The sequence below is a fragment of the Rousettus aegyptiacus genome, unplaced genomic scaffold, assembly GCF_014176215.1.
Source record: "Rousettus aegyptiacus isolate mRouAeg1 unplaced genomic scaffold, mRouAeg1.p scaffold_m13_p_3, whole genome shotgun sequence".
In the NCBI taxonomy this organism is placed as follows: domain Eukaryota; kingdom Metazoa; phylum Chordata; class Mammalia; order Chiroptera; family Pteropodidae; genus Rousettus; species Rousettus aegyptiacus.
In genome coordinates, this window is record NW_023416306.1 from 164969666 (window position 1) to 164977385 (window position 7720).

General features: G+C 43.4%; 1 protein-coding gene across 1 annotated transcript in view; it reads right to left on the reverse strand.

Moving 5' to 3' along the window:
* The window catches only part of TC2N (tandem C2 domains, nuclear), a 38878-nt gene extending 36371 nt beyond the window's left edge, over positions 1 to 2507 (reverse strand). Inside the window, exon 1 of the mRNA XM_036217552.1 lies at positions 2407 to 2507. The gene's annotated coding sequence lies outside the window, so the exon portion shown is untranslated. The remainder of the gene's footprint in view (positions 1 to 2406) is intronic.
* Between the last annotated feature and the right edge of the window lie 5213 nt (positions 2508 to 7720).

Genomic DNA, 7720 nt, shown 5'->3' on the forward strand with positions numbered 1-7720 from the left:
ATCTAAGAGCATTTTCCCTTGAATGCAAAGGCCTGAAGTGATATATGCTTCGTGGGTAGACTTAATCAAAAATGCATTTCTACATTTAGATTTCTAGAAGTCATTGAGATGTACAGGAAGGATATACACGAAGGAGTCACATGACTTAAAAGTAAGCTGGGAGTATCACAGTACTAGAACTCAGGTGAAATGCGATCAATACAGTTAGTTAAAGTGTGACTTAAACACTGATAAAACACCTGAACCCAAAAGACCAAAATACCACTAAAACAGGGTTCATAATTTGAATGGGGGAGATGAAATACTCTCTTATAATACTGTAGTTCTATCAATATGCTCAGCTCCTTGCTCTCAGCTTCTGCTACTTAACAGAGAGAGAGAGAGAGGGAGAGAAAGAGAGAAATAATGCCCTTTAACAAAAAGGTGCTTTAATCATATTCTTTCCCATCTGACTATAAACTCCCTTTCACCACCCTGCCACTCCTTCTAATCTTAGTTGCTCAAAATAAGGATTCTACACTCTATATCTTTATTTCCTCACTCTCTATTTACTCTTCAAATTCAAATTTAGCTCCCAAACTTATCATTTTACTTAAATTATGTTTGCTGAGATCAATGAGCCCCTCCTAATTAGCAAAGCCAAGAGGCACTTTATCAGAACCTATCTTCCAGATTCCTCTGACTCATCTGACTCAGATTTCTCCTCTCATTAAACTGTTTCCTCTCCTGGCTTTTATGACACCACTATCCGGTCTGCTAGATTTCCTCCTGTCCTGAACGCTCCTCAGTGTCCTTGACCAACTCCACGGTTCACTTAAATATTGATGTTTCCTACGCTTGGTCTTCTTCTCTCCTTATTCAAGTTAACTGAATGATTTCTTCTACTCTCACAGGACTAACGACCACAACAATCCAGATGCTTCCAACATCTACAACTCCCATCCTGACTTTAGAAAATCCCGACACCAATATGTTAAACTGCCAACTAGACAAACTCTGCCAGATGTCTTGCAAGAATCTCAAACTCATTTTCTCTCGACCTGAGTTAGTCTCTCAATTTTTCAGTTTTATTCATAAATTAAATTTATGAATGGAATTATTCATTATATATCAAGAGGAGATAATAATTACAAGAGATCCTTTTTAAAAAAAAAAAAAAAGAACAAATTTTTATCAAGTCTTTTTCCTCCAGTTACGAAGGTAACTCAGTCACTGGCAAAAAATACAAAATGCGAAGGGTGATAAAAGCAAATCTCCAACGCCAGCTCTCAAAAGCAAGCAATATAAACATTCCCTTCCAGAAAAAGCAATTTTTAAACCATGATAAAGTTACATATCAGAACATTACATTGGTAAATAGGGGGTGTTATTGTTAACTCAGTATTTCCGGGCCTTTTTTTTTTTTTTTTTTTACAGAATCCTATTAACTGCCTATCTGAAGTGAGAATCAGTACAATATTTTAGATACAAAAGCACTCCTTTCCCGTGCTGTATTTAAAATATTCTAATAAAAATCAATGTTTTTGGCTGGGCATCTGTCTTGCTTACACCTGGACGTCTGTGTGCAATTTACACCGCAATTCACCCATAGTATTTTCCTTTATTTAAAGGAAACCACAACAAAGAATTTACAAAAAAAAAGGGGGGGGGGAAGAGAAAGAAGCCAAATCTAAAAATCTAGATAATTTGGGGTAGATAATTTGTGTTTTGCAAAAAAAAAAAAAACAACAACAACAAAAAACAAAAACAGGAAAGAACACTGTAACACCCCTTCGCAGCTTCAAAAAGTTTCGGAAACATCACAGAATCACAGATGAAAAGTGCGCTAATGGGTTCCCATCAGACTCTCCAGGCAAAGGAAGGTCGCTTCCCTTTTTCTCGGGAGCCCAGGGCCCAGCCGGGGCGGGTCGTGGGGGGCGCGTGGCCCGCCCTCGGTCCCGGGGTTCCGCCGAAAGCACCCGAGAACCCGGGCAGGGCGGGGGCCCGGCCTCGCCGCACAGCCCGCCCTGCCCTCCGGGGATGATCGCGGCTGTCGAGGGGCCCTGAGCCTCCCCCAAGCCTCCGGGGAACAGGCGGCGCTGAGGACGCTGGGGAGCAAGTCACCTGGGCCCCCAACCAAGACGACGTTAAAAGAAAAAAAAAGTTAAAACACGCAGAACAGTCGCTCCACCCTCTGACCCGCGAGGCTGGGGAGCCGGGGGGCTACGCGCTGAGGCCGGGGCTGCTCTGACCTCTACCCCAAGCCCCGCGAGCCCGCTCTGGGGGGCCCGCGCCACGCAGCGCCCCCGGCTAAGCGCCCCGGGCAGCGCCCCCGGGCCCGCGGGCTCCCCCGCCCGCCGGGGCCCCGGGGTCTCCGCGCGCGGCTCTGGGGGCGCCGTGCCCCCACACGGCGCTCAGGCCGCTTACCTGCTCCGGGCAGCGGGCGCCGTGCCGTCGCCGCCCGCGGGGACCGTGGCTCAGGCCACCTCGCGCGGCAGCGCCCCGAGGCTCCGCCCCGGCCCCCAGGTTCTCCCCGCCCGTCGGGAAGTGCTGGTCTCGGCGGGGGCGGGGCCGCCTGCGCGCGTACCTGAGCGCACTGCGCCTGCGCCCTCGGCTCCGCGCCTCCCGGCCTCTCCCAGCCCCGACTCTCCGCTTCTCCGTGCGGAAAGGTCTAACAAGGTTTCACGCAGAGTCTAGAGTGTACTGAGGGATCCAAAGAGAGATTGTGCAGGGGGAAAGCCATGGGCCTGATGAACCCCTCTGAATAGGGAAGAAAGGAGCAGTCTTTCTCGCCAGAGATCTCTCTGCACCCTTTACTTGGAAGCAGAGAGCCTTTTCTTAGTTGCAGTGTTACTGGACTTCAGTGTTTATATCCTGACTATAATGTCTTTGAGAGTCAGCCCGTGTCTCTTCATTTTTGTGGCTTTGCATCTACAACCACCTCGCCAGCAGTAGGTATGTTAGAAAGGAATCCTAAAGGTATCCACTACAACGCCCCGCCCCATCCTGTGTTGGGATCCTCTAGCACCCTAACAAGGAGTTGGCTGATCCTTGACCTTCATGCCCCCCACGGTGGGAATCTAAACCCTGGACTGGGAAAGTTGTTGAATGGATTCCTATATTATCTATTGATGAATACCTCAGCTTTTAAAGGGCGATGGATTGGAGAGCGTCTTTTCCAAAGTGGGTCTTGGTCATCTCCAGGCCCTAGAGATGATGGAGTGGGGGGTGAGGGAAGGGGGCTTAGATCCCAAGATCAAAATAATCTGGGGAAAGAAACACAGTATAGCTGCTCTCCTTGAGGCTGACGACGCACTTACAGGCCTAAGAATTGTATTTTACTTTGCATCATCCTGCGTTTCCAAATTTATTTGACCTGAAGGGTAACAGAATATGCCACCCCCAAACATCCCACTTTAGCGTAAGGTTTAATTTGAGTTAAAGGTACTTGAAAAAATAGCAGATACGAGAAGGGCACTCTGACCCTTTTTTTTTTTTTTTATTCCTGAAAGCAGATGAAAATCTAGCGTGAAACATCCTCTGTCATCCAAATACCAGGAAGAAAAAAACATTGTCACCAGAGATGAGAGTTAAGAATTTCCCTCATCCACACAAACGAACCTTGTTGAACTGACTCTTGTCTTTCTAGTCACTTCATGATTAACTGCCCTAGCTTAAGCCCTGTGTGTCTACCCATTTTCACTTTTTAGTATTCTTGGTCCAACTTAGTGTGTGTGTCCACCTCTGCTTCTTTGGGTCATTTTCCTATGGGTGCTCCCATGTACATGGAAAAACCTGTATGCTTATGCTGTATCCTTTTAATAATGTCTGTGTCTGTTTAATTCAGTTCCAGCCAGAAACTCTAAGAGGGTAAGGTTGTGCCCCTCTTACAGACCACAGATAAAGAAAGGCCTCTTACCATCCTGGGGCATTAGTGTTTCAATCAAAAACTTTGATAAGCACATCTCTAAAGTCCTAGTACGTTCACCTTTAATAATATTGCACTCTATTACAAATGTTTGCAAAGTTCTCTACTGTTTACCCAAAGCTTTCATATGAGTCATCTTATTTAATCCTCACAATTATGATGTAACTGTAATTATCCTCATTTTACAGCTGAAAATAATGAGGGTCAAACAAACAGTGGCTGCCCAAGTATAGAGTCAAGATTGACTCTGGACTTCAGACTTCAAGGCCTTTAAAATATAGATAAAAGTTTGACCTATATATATAAAGGTTTCTAATCAAGAATGTGCCCTACACACACACACACACACACACACACACACACACACACACACACACACACCTCTCTCTATTTCTCTCCTATTTGACCCTTAACAATCCTTGGTTAGAAATATCAAGATTCATGTGTTAGTTTTCAAGGGACTTTTACCTATCTTCTACTACCTGACATCATGGTGCAGGGCACAAAAGTGTCACTCAGATGTGCTGAATGAAGAATGAATGAATGTGTGAATGCTCTATCATGCTTATTAAACTGGACTGAGCCTCTAGCTCCCTAACCGAACAACCTTAACAACCTCCTCACTGATGCAGAAGTCCTGAGAGCTCCCTGGATTGTTCTTAATTTGCTTCCGTATTCCATGTAAAAAGTCTTCCTTAGAACAATCCGCTTGGTTAACAGATATTATTCTTTGAATACAATGAAACCACTTCCTTTGTTTTCCTTGAAATGAGCCTTCTTCCTGTTCCACTTTCAGAGGCTTGGCTTTCTGGGCATAAACGGTCAATGTCATATGCCTTTCACTGTTCCCTGGTGTTTAACCTCTTCCCAGAAAATGATGGTTATTGCAACATTCTGAATGGGTTTTTGTTGTTTGCTTTCTTTTTAATGTTAAACACTATTTTTTAAATATTAATGTCTTATATTATTTGAGGCAAAAAAAATAGATTTGGGTCGATGTGGATAACAATGCTGCTTAGATTTGCTGTGCATGTTAATTCTTTCATGTGCTAGAGACAAATCATTTAATCTCTGTTCTAAGCCCTTTTCATTCTTCCTTCATTCAGTGCAGTTTATAAGTGATTTGTGACTCAGTCCAGCTCCACCTCTCCAGCCTTACCTCCCATTACCCTGCTATACATTTTGACCTTCTAAATCAATTACAGTTCCCTAAATTATCAAACTTGCGCTACTGTCCTCCTTATCTCTATTTTATGGGTACCAACTGGCAAATTCATGTTCATTCAGCTAAAGTATTACATCTTCTGGAAAAAGACACTCCACAACACCCATCCCAGAGTGAATTAGGTACCCTTCCTCAGCATTTCCGTCTCAGTCCATCCATATCTCTATCATGGCACCTATACGATAACTGTGATTATTGGCTTCTTTTCCCTCTTCCCCCTAAACTCATTTCATGTGAGTCACCTCTACCTGTTTCCTGAGCACCTGACACATATAATGCATTCAAATATTTTTTGAATGAAAGAAAAACAAATCTTTAAAAGAATATGAATTCCTAGGGTGCTTGTGAAATAATTTAAAAAATATAAACGGTTATATGAATACATTGCAGGGTGGGAGAACAGAGTTCTGCTTTCCCCAAAATTATTCCCTTCCCATTTTCTGCCATAGGAAAACATAACAGCAGAAGCTTATAAATGGATATTGATTGATTGATTCATTCATTCATTCATTCATTCATTCATTCACTTATTCAACAAGTATTTTTCAGTATCTATAGTATACTAGATACTGTCCTAAGAACTTGCTTCAGAGAGAAAGTGACATTTCAGCAGAAGAGCGAATGCTCACCAAACCTCGATTCTTCTTTCTGGGCACAAAACTGAATTACTTTGTTCATTCCACTCACATCTAGGTAAAGCCATGCGACCAGATCTCGCCAACGGAATCTGAGCAGAAGTAGAGTTTCACTTCTGGATCTAGGCAATTAAGAACTGGCGAGCCTTCTCCCCACTCGCTTCCTCTTCCCATTCCTTCACCACCTTGGACCATCACTAAACCATTCCTAACTATCACTTAAGCTGATAGTGAGATCTGATGGAAGAAGTTCTGGTCCCTGGTTGACTTTATGGAACAAAGGTCCCCTCACTATTCACTAATCTTAATTGGCTCGTGATGTGAGTGAAAAATGAACTTTGTTGTGTAAACTACTAATATTTGGGGATTTTTTTTCCCCCAGCAGCTACCTTTTTTACCCTGATTATAACACTGTCATAAAGTATGATATGTAGATTACATAAGATGCTAGAAAATGTTGTCTCCTGCTCTAAGCATTGCATGGGAGACATGGAAAATGCAATTTATCAAACAAGGTATTTAGATCATAAAGAATTTAAGTTTGTCCCAAGTGGATAAAGAAAAATCATTATGGATACTCAGCTCTTCGTTCTCTCTCTCAGATGACCACCTGAGCAGAATGCTAACATCCTGACCTGAAAACAAGCATAGAGTCACTATCACATCATCTTCATTATCTTTATCAGTTCCTGTTGGTCTCTTCCCTGCATTTTGAGGAATTTTCCTGGACTTTCAGGAGGTCCAGTGTCACTCAAAATAGAGTATATACTAAGGAATGATAGAAGATAAGAGTGAGAAAAGATGTTCTGTAGGCTCTTAAATATCATACTAAAGAGTTCGTATCTTAATCTATAGGACACATAGTTGAATAAACTAGGGACTATTTGTGGTAGAATGAGTTTTTTTCTTTTTCCCCCTTTCCCATTGTCTTCTTTCCTGGATAGCTGGTACCTACTAAAGCTAAAGCATCAGTGGGAAAATGGCTGTTCATAGATGCTCTGCCAAGAGACCTAATAATGAGAAGAGCCTTTCTTCTCAATGCCCTCACCTCACAGCCTTCCCCTCCTCCAAATCCCATTAATCAATGAATCTTCATAGCACCAAAAGGCTAATAGTGGAGGCCTGAATGAAAAATATTCAGCCCCTGGGGTAGGAGGCAATAGCACCAGTTGGATCAAAGGAAGGTTATAAAGGAGAGGGGGGAGAGATAGGATTTAGGGGAAAAAAAATAGAGAGTTTTCTACCAACTACAAGATCAACTCACCCAGGCTGGGAAGCAGATCCAAAAAGAATGAGCTACATGAAGCACATGGTATAAAACTGCCCAGGATTCCAGGACAAAAGCCCCCAGACTCATCGAATAAAGCAGAGAAACATCTAAATCCCTGGATTGGAAGAAATGATGCAAATATGAAGCAAACGACTTCATTTTTCTGGACCACATGTGCAATAGTTTAAGCTGGAACAACACTTCTTTTCCTATATTATTCTATGTTGGATTGACCAAAAAGAGGACAAGATTTGGAAGGCGGACGTGAAACAGAGCTGTTACTCTCTGAAAAGCCTCGTCATTACACACAGCAGCACCCAGACATAGAGATGCTGGCAGGCTCCAGCCTGTTCGTGCTCCTCGTGACTACCTCTCCTTCCTAACCTCTGTTTCCGCTGACCACTGGAATCCCAGGCCCGCCTCCTGAGCTTGGCTGAACACTTACAGAGGCAACAGTTACACATAGACTTTCCACAGCCCTCGGGGATGCCACTCCGGCAGCTCAATGTATCTGGCTTTCTAGATTCATTGCAAGTTGCAACCCTTCAGGTCTCCCTGCACCAGAGTGTCATGGGACTGGTTGGTGACTTTTCTCTGATCCTTCAATCCTGCTTCCAGGCTTTTCCTTTCCAAGTTTCTCCCACAATGTGTAAGCTCTTATGTTATTGTCTCAGTAATACTCT